This window comes from Pangasianodon hypophthalmus, chromosome 7 (genome assembly GCF_027358585.1).
Source record: "Pangasianodon hypophthalmus isolate fPanHyp1 chromosome 7, fPanHyp1.pri, whole genome shotgun sequence".
Lineage (NCBI taxonomy): Eukaryota > Metazoa > Chordata > Actinopteri > Siluriformes > Pangasiidae > Pangasianodon > Pangasianodon hypophthalmus.
In genome coordinates this window covers 11,610,977-11,631,165 of record NC_069716.1, presented here as the reverse complement: position 1 = coordinate 11,631,165, position 20,189 = coordinate 11,610,977, and the positions used below count along the sequence as shown (strand labels likewise).

Here is a 20,189-nt window from a genome sequence, read left to right as displayed (position 1 = left end):
ACTAATCTGACACACCCATTTTAGGTCTTGGTCTAACAACAAACTGATGAGTTGAATTTAAAACATGTACTGTTTGTGTGCCTCAAGGAACAGGGTTAGGAAAGCATTAATCATTTATCTTATTCTAAAAATCCTTGAAAAATTCACTTAAACTTACCATTGTTCTGGGTTTGTGCCAGCTCTGTTCAGTTTCAGTACAGCTACAAACTAGAGGAACTGCACTGATGCCTAGCTGAGAGCAATGTGCTGCTTAGTACAGTAGTGCAACAATGTGGTTGCACAGTGCTGTCCCAGCAACACAGGAACAACTACACAGGGACAGTATGACAGGGTTGGAGTCCTTTAACACAATCTGTACAGATAATTAAACAAATAATAAAAAAAATAATAATAAATTAATGACCCCAAAGTATATATGCATAATGACCTTCGTTCCCTCCAAAATACTACACTTTTTTTTTAGTGAATGTTGTCATGGTTGTCATGCCTGCATTTTTATAAATGTAGGAATTCATAGAAACCTGATTTTAAAATATAGGTGTGAGCAGCAATTATTGGGGTTCAAGCACTTTAAGAACTTAAGTGTATGTGTAAAATGATATTATGTATTATTTCGCAAGTGTGTAAGCACTTAAACTGGAGATGAAACGAGACAATTTTCAGCAATTTCAGGTAATCTATCATAGAAATATAGCATTTTTATTAACATTTTTAACTGTTATAGTGCTACCTATTACCCGATCTCTATAGAAATATAGCAATTTTTCATATATCATGACCAGTAGGTGGCACTGGTCTGAAACTGCTCATGTACCCTCAGGTCATGGTTGTTATAAGACACATCAAGTTTGGTGTCAATACACCAGAGTGGTGCAGAGATATAACCTCACATTAATTTTGACATGTTCACCATCATATTCGTTGAGGCATTATACACGAACGGTTTGGTTTATCAGAACTCTTTGAATAACTTTGGTTTTTATTGTCTGAAGATGAAAGGTTAAAGAAATGAAAACTTATTAGCATTTTTAGAATTTTTTTTTTTCACCACAAGGTGCCCAGCTAACAATGACCTGTCAGTCCAGTGTTTTTTGGGTGGCACGCCACCAGGGCTTGCCGTGGGTGTGCCTCCATCGGCAGACCAGCAGCAAACAGATAGTTGGCAATGACTCTAGCAGACCGCTAATGTATAAATTAAAAGTGCTGGGAAAATAATAATAATGATAATAATAATAATAATGTCTTAAAAATCATTAATATAACAAATTATAATGTATATTAATATAGTAAATAATGACGCATTTTTAGTTGTTAATTTAATAATGAGTGTATCATCTGTTGCTGTTAAAACTATAAGCTAATTGAAACTAATTATAAACTATAAACTAATTGGAACTTTGTAAAGGTAATACACTGTCATTCTGGATTGACGCAGTCCTCCCTTCACATTTCTGAGGTATTTTTTCCATTTAAAATTTGTCAAAATGCTGCTGGACTAATAAATAGGATTTAATTTACATCCATTTTGATTGTTAATTAGATTATGAGTGTATTATTTGTTTTTCTTAAAATAATAATCGAATAAAATGGTCGGCAAATGACAGCGTTGGAATTTTGCATAGTTAATGGATGCCATTCTGGATTGAACTGGTTCTTGCTTCAGGTAAGTACAGACGATATTTCAGAGTTAATTTCTGAGGTAATTTTTTTCAATTAAATATGACAAATGATGGTATATTGATTAATTTACATTCGTTTATGTACATTTTAGTTGTTTATTTTATTATGAGTGTTTCGTGTTGCTGTTTAAACAATAAATGTAATAATGGCTAGCTATTCCAACTTGTCAGAACACACTTCTTGGAAATATCTTTTCTGAGGTAATTTTTCAGATTAAACCCATGAAGAAGCATGTGGATTAATTAATTTGAATTAGTTAACACCCATTTTGTTGTTAATGTGACTGTTGCTGTTTATATCAAACAAATATAATGCCCTGCTGGCAATTTAAGCAAAGCATTATCATAAACAGTAAGATGAGGCTTATTAGATGTCATTACATATGAATGTACAGACTGTGCGCAGTTTTCTCTCTCTCTCTCTCTCTCTCTCTCTCACTCTCTCCCTCTCTCTCCTTCTGACAGCGCTTGATTGGGACCAGCTGCAGGAGATTGCGTTGTGAGCGGGAGCGTTTGAATGCTGGGAAGCAGAGCAGTGGGGGAGAGCTTCTGTTGTGTGCGCGTCGTGAAGCTCCGCCGCGGGTGTTGTGCTGTTCCGTCTTCTGTCTCCTGCCCCAGACAACGTTTGATTGTTGTGTAGTGTTGTTGAACAATGGCGTTTTTGACTTGCCGTTGAAATAGTCTGTGTGAGTAGTCATTTTTTTTCTTTTCAGGTGTGCCGCGGAGACTCGCAAAGATTAAGCTATTTGATTCCTCTCTAACCCGGCACTCAAGAGTTTTGTTTGTAAATATTCGTTATTTGTAAACAATTATTCGTTATTTCTGAAGCAGTCGGTTGGGGATTGCCTTTTATTTTGTGAACTCCGTTTTCTCCTGGTTTTTGGCCAGCTAGGGAGTTAGGGAAGACTTCTGTATTTCTTTGGGGGGTGTTTCCTTTGTTAGGTAATTTAAACTTTTCTAAACCCCTAGTTAGTTTAACTTTGGTTCGTTATTTTGGCCTGGATCCCCTTCCGAAGTTATGCGCTTCTAATCAATGATTTAAGAAATAATAAACAAACCTTTCAGCTTGTGAGCTGGGACAGGAGAGGAGGCGCGAAATTATTCTTTAATTTTTTTTCTTGTCACCGGCCTTACCAACCCTAGACTGTTCAGGGCGTGACGCCTGATATATACAATATATACATAAAACATAATTTATTGTTATCTTAGTCCTTTTATTTATTGTTATCTTATATATATATATATATATATATATATATATATATATATATATATATATATATATATATATATATATATTACACACATACAATAATACATAATAAAATAATACATTTTTACAAATGATATATATTTATAAATATATTTATCAATATTTTGGGCATTTGTGTCTTGGATCTGTTCAATAAAATTATTAATAATTGCAATGTTTATTAAGAGTTGTGTGCTTTGTTTTTGATTCATTATTGTTTAGAAGAACATTATTTTGGATAGTGTGTGGAAAGATTCATAATATGAACCGTGGTCTGACCATGGGCCACCAGCAAGAACTTAGTATAAACCAGCAGCCCCAAAGTGGACCACTGTCAGAAAAATGGTGGCTGTCGCTAGTGATCCGCTGGAAAAACGATGAGCAAAACGCTGGTGGACTGCAGGTGGCTGCCGTAGGTGGGCCGGCCGCTAACTTTGCCACCGTTGGCCCGCTACTGGGCCACTGGCCATATGTCTGCTGGATGGGGCTGCCCCCAAACTTGAGACGATAACACATACCGAGTTTTGTAATGATACCCCAGCACGTTTAAAAAAATACAGCATCTTAACCCACAATTAAACATGGCTGATGCCCAAAATGGTCATCGATGCCGACATAGTAAAATTGGGTATCATTCGACTCAGTATGCTTCACTGAATCTAAAGATACCATGTCCATGATGTCAGGACAAATTATAAAGAATGTATAAGCAAAAAGAACAGTTTTCCATTTCGTGTGACCAATAGGTTGCACTGTTTCAATACTGCTCATGTACCCTCAGGTCATGGTTTTTATAAGACACACCAAGTTTAGTGTTAATATGCCAAAGCATTGCCGACATATAACTTTATGTTCATTTTGGCGTGCTTGCCGTCATATTCTTTGACGCGAACTTTACGTGAACAGTTTGTTCTATCAAAAATCTTTGAATAAGTTATGGTCTTCATTGTGTGACGATGATGTGAACAAAATTTGGTGAAGGTGCAACGAACATTCTAGGAGGAGTTTGCAAAAGTAGGTTTTTCAAAAAATTCAAAATGGCGGAAAATATTTCATGATGCAAATGAAACCGGAGATATACATTTTTGCAGATTTTTTTTGTTTTGATCACTGTAGCGCCACCGTGTTGCAGATCGGGGGGAGATTTTGCGCCATTGTAAATCAGTGGAGTTTTACCATCCCTCAAAGTTTCAAGCCTCTAGGCCCTACGGTTTGGTCTGCACGATCAGTTATAGGGCAGAAAAATAAATAAATAATAATAATAAGCAGGGTTTAAGCACTTAGCTCCTTTAAAGACATGCGTAAAAAGATATTGCTTAATACTGTGCAAACCTATAAGCACACAAATCAGAGAAATGGCAAGATAATTTTAGGAAATATATGGTAATTTACCATAAAGAAATAGCATTTTTAAACATTTGTTGTAAACTGTTGTAGTGCCATCTATTATCTGATCTCCATCAAATTTTGCAGGCTTCTTAAGAATCATATATGCTGCATGTGCTTACAGTGACGAGCAGGGGCACCCCTAGGGTTTCTGGGCCCCCTGGCTAATTTGTACTCCAGGCCCCATAGGTAAAGGAATAGCTTATACAAGAACAAGGAAATGTATTATTATTATTATTATTATTCACCGAGTGAATTATAAGTTTCACACACTAGCACACAGAAACAGCGACAGGATCACTGAACTTGAGAAAAATCAGTTCTATTTGTGAATGAATCGATCAGACTAGTTTTATCAATGGGTTTCTCCAATTCATTGAAACGAACCAACTCAAACGATTCACTCACAAATCGGACGTTATTACAACACTTATTTCATAAACTCACCCGTGATAATTAAAGCAGATTTACATGACTACAGCGTAAATTTCGATCGATTTCTCAAAGAAAACTGTTCCAATCCTGCGGAAACCTTGAATATACATCACTAGAGCAGTTTTATTGTTGCTTGGTGATTTTCCATATTTTTATGAATGCTGCTCCATTACTATTGTTCGATTGCATGGAAATATTGTTTCAACATTGGGGTGGATAAACATCACTGAGACACTGAGAGAATTTCTGAGAGAATTTCTATTTTATGTTACTTAAAACAGCTTCATAAAGACTAGCTTCAGAATCATAACATAAAACGGGAAACAATAAATCACCTTTTTTTGGAAAAACTGGGTGACTAGCTGTCTTCCCCGCCTCGCTCTCTCCTCTTTTTCGTGCTTTTCTTTCCTCTTTTGCTATCCTGATTTTGGCTGCGCCATCTCTTGAGTCTTGCCATCTACCTGAATGATGTTCAGAACCGGTTTGTGAAGTGCCCTGTTTCTGAATAACCCGCGAAAGTCTTAAGGGGACACACACGCTCTTGGCACAGAGGGGTGCTTTCATTATAGCGTATGTCCTAATAGATTATTGTGTGAAGATTTTGGCTAAATACCAAAATCATACGCCAAAGTATGGGGTTCTGCTGGGCCCCCTGTGTGACCAGGGCCCTTAGAATCGTCCTAATGCTCCCCTCTGTTATGGCGCCCCTGGTGATGAGTTTTCCTTTAGGAGTTATTGACTATTGGGTACACTAAGCCATACTCATTTTTGTAAATAACCCTGTTATGATTATCGAAATAAAAAAGTTTGACATATCCTTTTGATTAATAATTGACCTAGAGAGCCCAGAGAATTGTACTATGCTGTTTTTTGTGATTGAGGACTAGTTCACAAAAGTGTTTTTTTATAAATAATCTCAAATACTTAATGAACAATTTGACTGACACCAGTGGTTCATGAGGCAAAGTTGTTCAGAATGAGAAGATCTAACATATGATATGAATACCATGTGCACATAATATACGATAATTTAAACACACACAATGTGACAGGATCTCCCAGTGGCCAATTTTTGACTTCAGGGGCAGGGAGTCAAACAGGCCCACCAAGTTTTGTTCTGATCGGCCTTCATTAACCTTGTCTATAGCTACTGAATATTGATTGGCGAATGGCGAGTATGTTTTTCAAGATTCACAACTGTCCTCATAGACACTGATGGGACCTTGGACAAAGACACTTTGTGCACAATCTCAAGTCGATTGGACCAAGGGTTCCATATTTAGAGCCAATTTCATGTTTTGTCCTGTTATAGCAACATCATGTAGCCAAGATCCGCCATTTTGTGCATGTGATGTCAGATTGAACCAATACATAAGTGTGCCAAGTTTCGTGAAAATATCTCATACTGTTCAAGAGTTATAGAAATTTCAGTAAAAGTGGTCATGCCCTCTTCAAACTTTTTTGCCTGAAATCACAGAGATGAATCAAAAGTTCAGCTTTTTTTTTGGTAATTATTGATCTAAGGAGTCCAAACAATTGATAGAATGAAAAAAAACTAGGACTAGTTCACAAAAGTATGTTTTTAAAGTACATTCAATGAACAATTTGACTAAGGGCGATCACGTGACGCTTTCATGGGCCCAGATGCACATTAACAGAGCTCAGCGCACTTGGCCCTCCTGTTACTGCTTTTTCGACTTATTTTGACAATCTTTCCGTTTGGTGCCAGTTTGCTAAATGGCTTACAGTCGGAAACTAGATTATCCGTCACCATCATCCTCTGCAATACAGAAGAAAACTAAATCAGGATCTGCAGCCGTTCGAGTGGACATGGAGGACAATATGGCAGCCAATGTCATGCAGGTTGAAGATATTTTGAGCACTGAGCTAGTGGCAATTCGTAGTGAATTCTTCTCACACATGACCACAATTCCAACTATGTGCTCCAAAATAGACTTTCTTACCGGGGAACAAATGCCCTGGAACATCTGGATGCCCTCAAACATCAGGTGATAGAACTACAGGACCGCAGCAGATGCAGCAACCTCTGGCTGATAGGGTTACCTGAAGGGGCAGAGAAAGATGATCCAATTGGCTTTCTAAAGCGATCATTACCGATCTGGATACCATCGTTAGTGGGCAAACAGATAGAAGTTGAATGAGCACACCGAGTTTACTTCAGAGCTTCAACCAATCACTCCAAACCACAAGTGTTTCTCTTCAACTCCTACACTATAATGACAGAAATTTGAGTCTATATCAAGCCCGACATCACAGTCTGGTAAGAACAAGCGACGGTGCAACATTGAGATTTTTCTCTGACTTCTCCCCTGTGACGGCAAAGAAACAGAGCTCCTTTGCATCATTAAGGAAAGAAATGAGAGAGGCAGGGATGCAGAACTTTCTCCTGCACCCAGCCATCCTGAACTTAGTATAAAAGTATAGTATAAAACTTAGTATAAAACTGTCATGAAACATGATGAGAACAAGCTATTGTACTCCCTGGAGGAAGAGTGACAATTCCTAAGCTCGACTCCCTGACCCCATCCTTCAAGTATCGACATGGTAGAAGAAGCTGTTATAATTAAGTAACTTGGTAAATTTGGACAGTATGTGATGGTCGACTACTGGTAGTGTTTTTCATTTAGGCAAACAGGCAAGGTATCTACTAACTTACGGACATAAGTTATAACTTTTTTTTTGTATTGTCTCCTCTTTCCATGCTGCACAACATATTTAATTTGTAAGTCTCTATCCCATTTCAGCACTAATGCAAACTCAGGAAGTTACTATGTTTTCTCATAATAGGGCTAATGGCAAGGTACTAATGTTGTACAGGCCGATACTGACATCACTGTTTGTGACAGGGGAGGCTGGCAGACTGGTGCTTGTTTGTGCCTCAGTCTGCACCAGTTCTGTGGGGTGGCTTTGTTGTTACAGGGTTGTTCTGGGGGTGATGGGTGGGCTGAAGGTAGACTCAAAATAAAGTATTTGCGGGGGTGTTACTTTGACTCAAGTATCATATCTCAAACCTCCCCGACTCAAGTAGTTTATCATTTCTATGCTAGGTATGATAAACTATTCAATCAATCAAGGATCCTTTCGGCAAGGCATCAATAGAGCTATTTTATCCCTTCTCTTAAAAAGAGACAAGGACCGTACATCGTGTTCTAGTTACCGTCCACTCTCCCTAATCAGTATAGATGTCAAGACATATGCAAAAGTTTTAGCCCACCATTTAGAAGACTTTATGACTAAACTTGTTCATCACGACCAAACAGATTTTATTAAGTCACACTCTGCCTCAGATAATCTCCGAAGACTGCTTCATATAATTCACTCAGCAGAACATGTGACTTCTCCAGGTGCAATATTCTCTTTAGAAGCAATGAAAGAATTTGACCATGCCATATAATAATATTCAAATAACATAATAACATGAGTGGAACTATTTGTGGGAAGTGCTTATATGCCAATCCCACAGGCTCCTTTCTCACAAGTCAGATATGTTCACAACCTTTCTCTATTGGAAAAGGCACTCGTCAGGGTTGCTCTCTTTCAGCAGTACTGTTTGTTTTGTCCTTAGAGCCATTTGCTCAAGTTGTACATCAGTCAGAACCTATACTTCCCATATCTGTTAGAAATACCTTTCAACACATATATTTATTCACAGACAATATATTACTGTTTCTAGACAAGCCAGTTCAGTCAGTCCCCCATGCTTTAAATTTATTTGATCAGTTTGGTTATCTATCTGGATACTAAATTAACTGGACTAAATCATATCTGCTCCATATCAATTTTGGTGTTGGATCTGTGACATTTTCTGGTTTTATTCCCGTGGTGCGTTCCTTCAAATACTTGGGGGTTGATACCCATCCTTCTTTACAGGACATCATCAATAAAAATCTGAATAACAATTTAGCAAGAGTCACCTCAGACCTGTCAAACTGGCCACACCTTCCCACTTCTTTCCATGGAAGAATATCTGTCGTCAAAATGAACATCCTTCCTCGTATCAATTACTATTCCTCTATGATTCCATTACCCCTGTTATCTGTTGGCTATTGAAACAAACTCAATTCAGAAATTTCTTGTTACATCTGGAATAGTAAATGTCCCCAAACTAAGTTATCCACTTTACAGTGCAATAGAACAGATAGGGGTTGGTCCTTCCCAAAGTTTAAGTTATATGCTGACTCTTTTACATTTCGTGCACTGTCAACATGTCAGTTTCATGGTGGACAATTGAAGAATCTCTTGTTTCTCCTCACAACCTAAAGCATCTAGTTTTCACTGGTGTTTCACTTAGACAATGTAAACTTCGTTATGGCCCGATCATAACACATCTAATTTCCACCTGGGACAGATTGCCACTCACCTCTCTTCCATAACAATATTTTTTTTATCAGGAAAGAACCCTTTTCATTGTCCATAATGGGTAAAATACAAAGTAAATTGTTTAGGCAACATTTATGATGACAAAGGTCTGAAATCATTCCAGGACATTAAGGCCCATTTTTTAATTTCCCAGGCACTCCCTTTTCCATGTATGTGCGCATTAGGGCTGCATTCCATGCATACGGCATTCCCTGGGATGCATAATTGCCTGTGCATCCCTTTATGAAAGCTAATCCTCCCATCTGAAAATTCTACTGTCTCTGCTTCATTTATTTATTCGTTTCTCCTCAAAAACAACTCCCCTTAGTAACTATCGGGACTAAGGACATTAATGGTGAGATTCTAGATCTCTTCTCTGATCAAGTCTGGGAGACAATTACATTATCCTCAAAAAACACAAACCATCCGATGATCCATTGGAAATTACTTCATAGAATTTATTTTAACTCCTTTGAAATTGTCAAATCATTTGTTTCTTCTTTCTGATATTCTAATGTATGTTTGGGTGTGTTTTTTTATCCTGCAATGTCTCACAACTCCTTATTACTGTAATAGTCTACCTGGGGAGGTGTCGGGGGGAGGCTTATATTACATTATATGTTCTAATCTGGTTTTTTTGTGCTGGTTATTTAATAAAAACTGTTGTTTACAAAAAAATGAACAATTAGACTGACTCCAATGGTTCTTGAGGCAAAGTTGTTCAGAATGAGGAGCTCCATCAAGTTTCATTCCTTGTCAAATAGCTGCTGAAAATTAATTGGGCAATGGCAGACATGTTTTTCGAGATTCGTGACTGTCCTCATAAATATTGATTGGACCTTTGACAAAGACACTGCATGCAAATTTTCAAGTCAATTGGACCAATCGTTCCATAGCTCCCTTTCGATACTACACTCGTACTGCGTTGCTAGATGCTATGGGGAAAACTCCTTTTTCTCAGTTGACTGAAGCCTTTACAATCACGCAGTGAAACTGCACGGCCATTGGTTCGTGCAGTGCAATAAAGCAAACCAATGGCTCGGCAGCGGAACTGCACACGCCTATGGCAAGGAAGCCAAGGAGCCATCTGGCTATATAAGCGGGCATAGCACCATAACGTCATCTCTCCGCTGAGCTACTAGACTTGAAGCCGCTCGCCGTCTACACGCCTCGCTGCGGACAAGAGTTACTCACCTGCGCCGTCCTGCTGTTCCCACCGAGCTTCGAGCCCCTATCAGCGTCTGGCGCAGATACCAGCTCGTCCCCTGCCACCATCCGGCGAGCAAAAAAAGCAAAAGCGCTAAAAGAGCTTTTTTCCCTCTAAAAGAACAAAGCGGTGTTGTTACAAATGCCCCGTCGTCGTTGCAGCTCGTGCAGAACCGCCCTGCACGCTGACGACGACAGAGTGCATTTCCTGCCTGGGCAGACCCCATGCAGAAGCCGCTCTGACGGAGATGGAGTGCTCACACTGCGTGAGCATGAGTCTCTCCTCTCTGCGTGCTCGGATCGCTTTCTCCGCCCTTCGCACCCCACCCCCCGTTTTCTTTCTACCAGCGACCTGCAAGGGAAAAACAGCAGGGCAGAGAGGCTCAGCGCCCCGCGTGCCTCCCTCTCACCGTGCAGATAGGATTCTCCCGTCCTCTTTGAGCGCCCAGACCAGCGTTCCTCAGCTGATGCGAGTGACATGGTCTCATTCGGCGTGATCGAGGACAAACTGCTAGACGACAGCATGTCTCTAGCAGCGTCAGACGAGGAGTATATTTCGGGCTCTTCCTTTGACCCCGCCCCTCTGCCGTCTATGGATCCCAGCGTCACCAAGACGGGGATGGACACCGAGCTCTTCCTCCTCTCTAAAGCGGTGGAAGAGCTGGGATTAGAGTGGTCCACACCGGAGGAGCCCACTCAGAGCTGTCTGGACGAAAGGTTCCTGCCGGGGCGCCGTCAGGCCCCTCGCCAGCGAGCCGCGCCTTTTTTTCCCAGAGATCCACGACGAGCTCATGAAGTCGTGGCGCGCTCCCTACTCGGCTCGCCTTCGCACATCCGTTTCATCTGCGTTCTCCACGGTTGACGGCGCGGACGAAAAGGGCTATGAGAGACTACCTCTGCTGGATGAGTCAGTGGCCGCACACCCCTGCCTGTTCACTGCCATCGGATGGAGAGCTAAGGTCACGCACCCCTCGAAACCGTGCAGGACAACGTCTGCCCTTGCTGGACGAGCTTACTCCTCCGCCGGGCAGGCGGCCTCAGCTCTGCAGTCCATGGCCATGCTCCAGGTCATTCAGGCCAAACTCCTCCAAATTATGGACGAGTCGGGGCCCGATCCTGCGACTTTCAAGGAGCTACACAGTGCGAAGGACCTGGCCCTTCGAGCTACGAAGGCGACGGCTCAGGCCATTGGGAGGTCAATGGCCAATTTAGTGGTGTTGGAGTGCCACTTATGGCTGAACCTGATGGAGATCAAAGAGGCGGACAAGGTTACTTTCCTCGACTCTCCGGTCTCTCCCACGGGGCTGTTCGGACCCGCCGTCGAAGGGTTTGCTGAGTGTTTTACTGCTGCACAGAAGTCGTCCCAGTCATTGCGACACTTCTTGCCGAAGCGCTCAAGCTCTGCGAGGGTCACCAGTCACCCCAAACCTGCTCCAACGCAGCAGCCGGCTAGACCTGTGCCTGCGCCTGCTCAGCCTACTCAAAAGCCTGAGCCCCTGCAATGCTCCTGCTCGGCCAGACGCCACACATTCCTGAGGCGCCAAGGACCCCGGCCCAAGCTGACGCTGGATCCTGCGCCTCGGGCGTTGTCCTGATCTACCAGACAGGAAGAGGAGGGGGCGAAGTCTTGCCATCGCCAGACCACCCCCCAAACCATCTCTGTTAGGCCCCCAAGCACCCCATTCTGTTCCGGGTGCCGGTGGCAGTGGGTTTGTAAATGCTGTTGTGGACACTGGGCCCATTCTGAAAGTACCCACACAAGCAGCCGCTGTTATAGCGAGAAAAATAAAACAAACATTTTTAGACAGAGAGCAAATTTCCTCTTCCACTTATAACGAGTGTCAGGTCCCCTCACGGCGATCTGCCAATTGAACCAATCCAACCCCTCGCCACACAGGCAGAGGCCTGGCAGGCCATTCCCGGAGTGTCGGATTGGGTTTTGGGGATTATAAAACAAGGTTACTTACTCCAGTTCGCTGGAAGACCCCCGCGATTCAGCGGTGTGGTTCCCACCTTAGTGCAGAGCAAGGACGCTCACGTCCTACGCTCCAAGGTGATGGCCCTACTGGCAAAGGGTGCCATAGAAATGGTTCCACCAGCGCAGAGCAAGTCAGGATTCTACAGCCGTTACTTCCTCATCCCCAAAAAGGGTGGCGGCATTCGGACCATCCTCGATCTCAGACACCTGAACCGCGCACTCATAAAAAGCGGCTGTTCAGGATGACTACTTTGAATCAGATCCTCTCGCAAATATGCCCAGGGGACTGGTTCTTTTCTCTGGATCTGAAGGACGCATACTTTCACATCCAGGTAGTGTCCCAGCACAGACGATTCTTGAGATTCACCTTCGAGGGAGTGGCTTATCAATACACGGTCCTGCCCTTCGGACTGTCCCTGGCTCCTTGCACTTTTACGAAGTGCACAGATGCGGCTCTTTCTCCTCTGAGACAGAAAGGAATACGCATTCTGAATTACCTCGACAACTGGCTCATCTTAGCCCAGTCAGAGGCCAAGCTAGTGTCCCACAGATCCCTCCTCCTCAGCCACTTGGAGTGCCTAGGACTCAGGGTCAATTTCGTCAAGAGCTCACTGTCCCCCAGCCAAAGAACTTCATTCCTGGGGGCAGTTTTTGACTCAGCCCGCATGAGGGTGGCAGTCGCGCCAGAACATGCGCTAGCCATACAGCAGCTCGCGGCCTCCTTCAAAATTGGAGCCCTTCACCCCCTCAAAACATTTCAAAGGATGCTAGGCCTCATGGCCTCCGCATCACCAGTACTTACGGTTGGGCCGGCTTCGCATGAGACCCTTTCAGTACTGGCTGAAACAACAAATGCCGCCCTGTGCGTGGCGTCACGGTTGCCTTCGTATCAGGGTGACCCAGGCCTGCGTAGCGGCTCTGGCCTCCTGGAAGGACCCTCAATGGTTCAAGCAGGGCGTAACCATGGGCACTGTTCATGGAAGGAAGGTTGTCTTGACGGATGCTTCCAACACGAGTTGGGGAGCTCTGTGCGAGGGCAAACCGGCCTTCGGCTCCTGGTCAGTCGCAGAAGGTCAGCTATACATCAACTGCCTCGAGATGATGGCAGTATGTTGAGCCCTTCAGACCTTCTTGCCAGACCTGAAGGGGCACCACGTGCTAGTCCGCTCGGACAGCACGACAGTAGTCGATTATATATAACTCGCCAAGGCGGGCTCTCCTCGAAACACCTTTTCGAGATGGTAAAACGCCTCTTGGAGTGGGCACATCTCAATCTGCGGTCGTTGAGGGCAGCACATGTCCCTGGCGTGCTGAACCAAGGAGCAGACATGCTATCTCGGAGCAACGTCCCCTCAGAGGAGTGGATGCTCCCGCAGACGGTTCAGAAAATCTGGGAGGTGTTTGGCAAGGCAGAGGTTGACCTCTTCGCCTCAAAAGACAACTCTCACTGCCTGATATATTTTTCAAAGAGCGAGGATGCGTTGGCCCATGATTGGCCCAACCTCCTTCTGTATGCTTTCCCCCGATCGCTCTGATCCCTCAGGTAATCAGACGAATCAGGGACCACAAACACAGAGTCCTCCTAGTGGCCCTGCTCTGGAGAAACCAACTTTGGTTCTCTGAGTTATCTCAGCTGCTTACGGCAGCCCTGTGGCCCATTCCCCTGAGGCGGGACCTCCTCTGTCAGGCGAACAGGACAATTTGGCACCCCCAACCCGAGTTGTGAGCGTTGCACCTTTGGGCTCTCGACGGGAATCAGTAGATCTCCCTGAAAGTGTCCTAAATACTATATCACAGGCTAGAGCCCCGTCCACAAGATGCCTCTATGCCCTTAAATGGTCGGTCTTCTCTGCCTGGTGCGCAACCCGTGGCAAAGACTCTATTTCCTGCGACATATCAGTGATATTATCCTTTCAACAAGAGCTGTTGGGCAAGGGTCACTCCCCTTCCACGCTCAAGGTCTATGTGGCAGCTATAGCAGCTTCCCATGCTCCTATAGCAGGACAGTCTGTGGGCCGGAACAACCCAGTTGTTCGTTTATAGCCTGGACGTTCCGACCTTGCAGGCTTGGATCCTATCTGCCTGAGGGCTACGTGCCTGTTTATGACGGGTGTATTCCCGGTGCATTCTTGGCCCTTTCTAAAAAGTGATGAGACAACACGGGATTATTTTAGAACAATTTTCTTAGGCTGGGCTGTCCTCAGTAAGTTCAGCCCTCCTGCCTCCTGCGGGTTTCACCCTTCTTAAACTTGTCCCTCTGAGCCTTATTGCTCAAGGCCAGTTCATGCCTTTCATGGCACGGTGTGATTGTATTGGTTCCCCATAGCGTCTAGCAACGCAGTACAAGTGTAGTATCGAAAGGGAACGTACTCGGTTACTAACATAACCTCGGTTCCCTGAGATACAGGAACGAGTACTGCGTTGCAGGTCGTGCCATAACGTTGCACAATTCGGAGTCATCGCTTCAGTCGATTTGACGTGAGATCCAATGGTGCTATGCCCGCTTATATAGCCAGATGGCTCTGCCCATCCTGGCAGGCTTCCTTGCCATAGTCGTGTGCAGTTCCGCTGCCGAGCCATTGGTTCGCTATATTGCACTGCACAAACCAATGGCCGTGCAGTTTCACTGCGTAATTGTAAAGGCTTCAGTCATCGGAGAAAAAGGGGTTTTCCCCATAGCGTCTAGCGACGCAGTACTCGTTCCCGTACCTCAGGGAACTGAGGTTACATTAGTAACTGAGTACGTTCATCACTTTGTGCTTGAACCCTTAATAATAATAATAATAATAATAATAATAATAATAATAATAAATATTCCTTACAAAAACATTAATATTTCATCATTTCGTGCTTTAACCCCTAAAAATCCCTACAAAAACAACAGGGTTGCAGCACTTCATGCTTGAATACCTGATAAAAATCCTTACAAAAATAATAGGGTTTCAGTGCTTTGAGCTTGAACCCCTAAATATGAAAAATAAATTCATCCTTCAGTTCTCTACTTTTGTCTCCCTACTCTCAGACTATGTGGCTTCTCTGACTTCCTCATAGATCTGAAACAAGTCACCCTCACATCTGATATCTCCTGTCACCTGATCCTTATAAGAAACTGAAAAAAGCACAAAATTTGTGACATTTATAGTCCTAAAGAATCATATTCAAATAACATAATAACATTAGTCAAACTAATTAAAACAGAATATTAAAAAAAAAGTTAACTAGATAGAAAATTAAACGTATAAGAGTATGAACTGTCACAAATGAAGCTAGATAGCTTGTTAGCTTGAAAATACTTACCCTCAAAATTGTTGATATAAATCAAAACATACAATTTAAAGCCCTTCTCCTTCTTACAGATGTGACAGATGACATTGTTCTCAGAAATCCCTAGAAGATCTTGCAAGCAGCAAGTGTATAAAGCCATTTTGACAGCGCTCATTGAGACAGTAGGCAAAGAGGATTTTTCTGAAGAACAGTGGGCAGTTTAACTGCTCAGGACAAACAAGGGACTCATGAACAACTATCACAAAACACAAAAATAGTTATTAATCATCCAGGTAAAAACACACAGTATTAAGAATCAAGCATATGTAAACTTTTGAACTGGTTCATTTGTGTAAATTCAGTTATTATTGTGTCTTGTGTACTATACGTAAACATTTGTTATGTGAAACAGCTTATTCAGGGCAGTACTAAATTTAAAAAAAAAATTTATGATCCCTCTTATTTTTTAAATTATTAACAATTTGAAGATTCTGCAAGGCATATGTAAACTTATGACCTCAACTCTATGTACCAGGCAGGGACAAAATACCAAAATAGCAGAATCAGTGTCAAAAGAAGGGTAAGGCAAAGTCAAACATAATGAATCGTTCCAAAAAACATGGCTCAGAACTCACAAGATTGGCAAGTAAACTGTAAGGCTTCACACAGACCTTCAAGTTCATATGGTTTTTATAGAAGTTCAACAAGAAATAGGAAACACCACTGAAGAAAGGGGTTAATATTTGGGGGAGCGCACCCTCTGGTGGTCTGGAGTGGAAAACTCCGGGCTAGTCACACTGTACAATACACTCATCAACCAGGTTAATAGGAACACCTATACACCTGCTCATTTATGCAGTCATCCAATCAGCCAATCATGTGACATCAAAACAATGCATAAAATCATGTAGATACAGATCACATTTTTGTTTTTTGCTCCATTCTGTGTAAACACTAGAGATTGTTGTGTGTGAAATTCCCAGGAGATCAGCAGTTTTTGAATACTCAAACCAGCCCATCTGGTACAACCACGATGCCACGATCCAAGTCACAGAGCTCACACTTTTTCACACATTTTCTTCATTCTGATGTTTGATGTGAAGCTGAACTGAAGCTCTTGATCTGTATCTGCATGACTTTTTGTATTGTGCTGCTGCCACATGATTGGCTGATTAGATAACTGCATGAATGTGCAGGTGTATAGGTGTTCCTAATACAGTGGACATTGAGTGTATATACTTTCCAGTTTTCTTTGTTCTTTGTTTAGTTTTGTTTTTGCCACACTTGCTTTGCATTATTAAGCCTTTTTTCCATGTTTGTTTACTTGTGTTTGACTATTGTCTCTTGATTTTGGTCTCTGGTTTGCCCATTTTTGTATTACTCTTTTGGCTCTGCTTCTTATAGACAATTTTGCCTGTTTTTTGTTATCAGTGATAATGTTAGCAGTTCATTTGTTGGTCCTGATGTTTTCTGGCTGTTAGAGAAAAAAAATCTGTCATACTGTCACTTATCTAAACTACCATGTTGCTTTCAGTTCTTTCCACAAAACCATCCTCTGTTGTGATGACCATGCCTGGAGCTGGTTTGCCTGCTAGGTTAACATTGGCCACCAGAGGGAGACATGAGCTAATTGCCCTCAGCCGGGTTCCAGGACCAAGTTCTTTATCCAGTGTGCTACCTGTGCTTTGGCAGACAATTATGTAGCATGTTAGTTTCTGAGGGTTAATGTAATAAGGTTAAAATAGTTTTATTTCACTATATTTTCCTGTTTATATGCATTCAATGCTGTTCTATAATTGTTTAAACCAGTGTTTGTAAAAATATATTAAAAAGGGTCTGCCCCCCAACATCAAAGTGGTTCAGTCCAGACAGCTATACCTGCTGTATTGTCTTTTCCTCCTCTCTCCCGAACGGAAGAGGTATGCTGTGTCCCATGCTACAGATTAATAGTTAGCATTGGTTAAAAAATAATTCACACACAGAAATACATAATGTTTAAGTTGTTTTTATCTATTTTTGTTGTTATTTACAAATGTAAAATCTGTTATATATACTTAACATACATGTTTCATTGATGTGGATTGGTATACTTTGGAATGCTATTTTTGTTGACAGTGTTACTGACGTGTGAGCTGAAGCTGTCGTGACGATCTGTCTTTATAAAAATACATTCTCTATGCAGGAATGCATTGACGAATCATATTTTTGTCGTTTTAACATCAATATTGTCGTGTTTCAGTTTAAGTGTACGGGGTTACTGCTTTTTCTTCTTGTTTCCTTCTTTTCCTCCTCTTTCCCGAACGGAAGAGTGTTACTGATGTGTGAGCTGAAGCTGTCGTGACGATCTGTCTATATGAAAATACATTCTCTATGCAGACCCAATCCGGCGCTCTCCTGTCGTTCTTCGCTAATTTTCCACACAACGCAGACCACAGAAGCATACGGTTACACTGGTGCCGTGACCCGTGCGATTGTTCAGCGGCTGCCGAACTCCCAAGGTTGCTGCACAGACTAGGAGACATCGGACTTCAGCGCTTTTCCGCTTCATCGAGGGGACGCATGGACTAAGGTTATGGTATTTTTATACCAGCAAGATTAAGACGTACTAAGTGAACATTGATTTGATATGATAGTGCCTCAAATGTTTTAAGTAATTGATCAATTTATTAGAGCTGTAAAATCAAAGTGCTAAATCATTTATTCGGTTGTGGATGCAATTATTATTTTATTTTTTTTTTGTAGTATGGTGATTAATGATGCACTCTAACAATGATACCAGTAAATTTGGTGGCTATCAGTGGTCCATGTACTATGGTCCATGTACTCCTGGGAAGACGAATGACATTGATTTTGATGCTAATAGAGTACGGTTTTCTACTCCAGTGTCTTATGATATACCACCTCTTGAAATGATTTTATCAGAATCTACTGTAGCACTATCTAATGAACAAGTAAAACAACTGAGCTCTGATATCTGTCAGTCGATTAAAGCCAGCTTGTTTCCTAACAATCAGCTACCTACCCCCAACTTGTGTTATGACTGTCAGAGGGGCTCACATGTGAATCAGTGTGGTACCACCATCATTGATGCTTCAAAGATGAATCTTTTACTGAAAAGTGGTAAAGAGCCACCATACTTTCGTGGTGACAGCTCAGATAAGTGTTCAGTCTTTGAATGGGAAGATTTGATGAGAGCTTACCTTTAAAAAGGGAATTATTCTGAACAAGAACGCATCGATGAAATCATAAACAATTTGATGGGATGTGCAAGGGATGTGACAGAGGCTGATTTGATGGAGTTAGATGGTGTCACTCCATCGCCTTCCAAAATACGTTCCTTTTTAAGGATGGTAAACTACTATCATAACTTTATTGAAAACTGTTCTGTACTGGCCAAACCCTTGTTTGCTCTGATTAGTGGTCAGAAAAAGCCTTGTAAATCAAAAAGCAGTAAAAGGCCTTTGCTGTCCCTCAAACTTGGCCCAGATGACTGGACCCAGGAGTGTAAACAGGCAGTTCAGGATCTTAAGGCAGCACTCGTTGAAGAAGTGCTTTTGGCTCACCCTGACTTTAGTAAGCCGTTCAGTTTTACCTGTTGACGAATCTACAGCCAGACTTGGCACAGTGTTGTCGCAAATTCATCACAACAGTGACATAGCACAACCAATAGCTTTTGCCAGCAAATCTCTAACTCATGCTCAGGCACATCGCCTTGAATTTTTTGCAATGAAATGGGCAATTTGTAATAAATTTAGCCATTGGTTATGCGATCACAGGTTCACTGTGTGGACCGACAACAATTCCTTGAAGTACATACTGACCAAGCCCAGGTTGGACGCCTGCGAGCAGCGCTGGGTGGCGCAATTGGCACCATTCGACTTTGACATCCAGTATATTCCGGGCACTAAAAATGTGGTGGCTGATGCCCTCAGTAGAGAGCCTTTTGTGCAGTCTAAAATTTTGCACAGATTGACTAGGGCTCCTTATTCCACCCTTCTTAAGCAGACGGCCAATTTCAAAAAGGATGATGTTCAGAATATGTTTTGGCTCTCAGCGGAGCTACCTGAGATGAGGGATGTGAATGCTCAGATTGAGCCTGGAGACGCTACCCTTAAAGTTGTGTGTACTGCAGGAAGTGTACAGGTGTGCAGTGATGAGATTTCTGCTGTCATGCAAACATATCAGCATTGGGAAGATGCAGGTACTGTAAGAGCTATTTCACATGTGCACTTAGAGTCTCTTGTTGCAGTGGGGCAGAACCCTGTGCCCATTTTTAACCATGATGAACTCCTTACTGAACAAGTCAATGATGCTGTTGTCAGCCGGGTCAAGTTTTTTATTGACCGCAGTCGTCGTCCCTCAAGACATGAAAAAGTTTATGAATCACATGGGACATTAAGGATATTGAAACAGTGGGGTAAACTGACCACGTGGGGATAGTGTATCGTGTGTCCAAGCACCCAGTGACAAAACAGAAAACTTACCAATATGTTGTACCTGAATCGCTTCAAATGGCAGTGTTGAAAGGCATGATGATGCGGGCCATCAGGGTCAGCAGCGCTCATTGGGGTTGGCCAGACAGATTTTATTGGGATACGATGAGGAAAGA

The 20,189-nt window shown here is 42.3% G+C and overlaps 1 long non-coding RNA gene across 2 annotated transcripts in view; it reads right to left on the bottom strand.

Moving 5' to 3' along the window:
• Positions 1 to 20,189, bottom strand: part of LOC128318569 (uncharacterized) — a 115,289-nt gene that overhangs the window by 11,628 nt on the left and 83,472 nt on the right. The window contains exon 1 of one of the 2 annotated variants that reach the window (XR_008301964.1): positions 6,717 to 6,841. The exons of the other annotated variant lie outside the window; for it this stretch is intronic. This is a non-coding gene — a long non-coding RNA (uncharacterized LOC128318569). Of the gene's footprint in view, positions 1 to 6,716; positions 6,842 to 20,189 lie in introns of those variants that run through there. 2 annotated transcript variants of the gene reach the window in all.